Here is a 1,288-nt window from a genome sequence, read left to right as displayed (position 1 = left end):
CCTTCACCCAGTATGTGACCTGCCCCACCGTAGGCAATAAAACATTGTACTTAATGTATGCCAATGAAAAAGTGGCATACAGTTCATCACCTCCCCCTGCCCAGGGAAGATCTGATCGTAATTAGTGCGCCTTGTCCCTGTGTGCAGCACTTAGTGTGCACGGAGCCACCAATCACCCACGCAGTGCCGAGATGGTCCGCGGAAGGCATATGAATAAATAATAAAAGCAAATAAATGACAGAATGCTTTTTTCTGAAACAAACGGAGACCTTAACTTTTATCAAAATACCGTTTTACTCAGTTTAAAGTAATACCACTGTATAATAGCCTTCAAATTTAATAATGTTAACAGTATCTCAGGAATATTTTTGCCCCATCAACATGCATTAAAATTAGATATGCAGTTTGAATCAGACCTGTATGTACGTTTTCTGAAAAGTGATGTAAATAAATAATCTCAAAAACATGAAATAATTGTTTCCCATGTAAACTGGAGTTGTCCTTGTCAATGTCATCAGAGTACTCTGGATGTCTTACATGAATTTGAAACAGAGAGTGGCACATGACAGCGTTGCACATAACATAACTAGTTTACCTGTATGACATAAAGTAATTAAAATAAAAAAGAATCCATGTAACTTGGTTATGGCTTCTTTCTGGTAACTGTAGATACAAATCGGCTGCAGTGTGGATTATCTTGACAAAAGTATAAGATACTGAACCCGCTGATATGATGTGGTGGAGGAATACAAATACCTGGACACCCACATTTATACATTTGCTGAACTGGAAGATCAAAACAGAGGCTGTACACAAGCAGTGGATGGGCAGGCTTTTTTTTGTGAGCAAGCTTGTGTGTGCACCAAAATGTTAATGACAGGTGTTCTGTCAGTTCAGGTGAGTGCAGTGCACTTTGATGTGTTCTTCTTGGATCAGGAGAGCAAGCTCTGTGATTGGCCGCGCTTCGGAAGCTGTGGTGGAGAGGAAGTGAGTGAACAAACTGCCATGCATCATGGATATTCCTCTCAGTCCACCTCATCAGGCACCTCTCTAAAAGTGTGACTCTGGTCTGTTGCCCCAAAGGATACAGGAAATGCACTGATTTCCAGGACAGAATCGTGTCTGTTTAATGCTCCATGATGATAACTTTCCTATGAGCGTTTGAAGATCACTGACATCATGGCTTTTAGCCTCATTGTTTCTGCAAAGAGATTTCTCCAGTCACTGAATCTTTTGATAAAATATATTTTATGCCTCTAGAGGATGGAATATTTTAAGTCTACAACAA

The sequence above is a fragment of the Oreochromis aureus genome, linkage group 17 (assembly GCF_013358895.1).
Source record: "Oreochromis aureus strain Israel breed Guangdong linkage group 17, ZZ_aureus, whole genome shotgun sequence".
Taxonomy (NCBI): Eukaryota; Metazoa; Chordata; class Actinopteri; order Cichliformes; family Cichlidae; genus Oreochromis; species Oreochromis aureus.
This window is presented reverse-complemented; position numbering follows the sequence as displayed.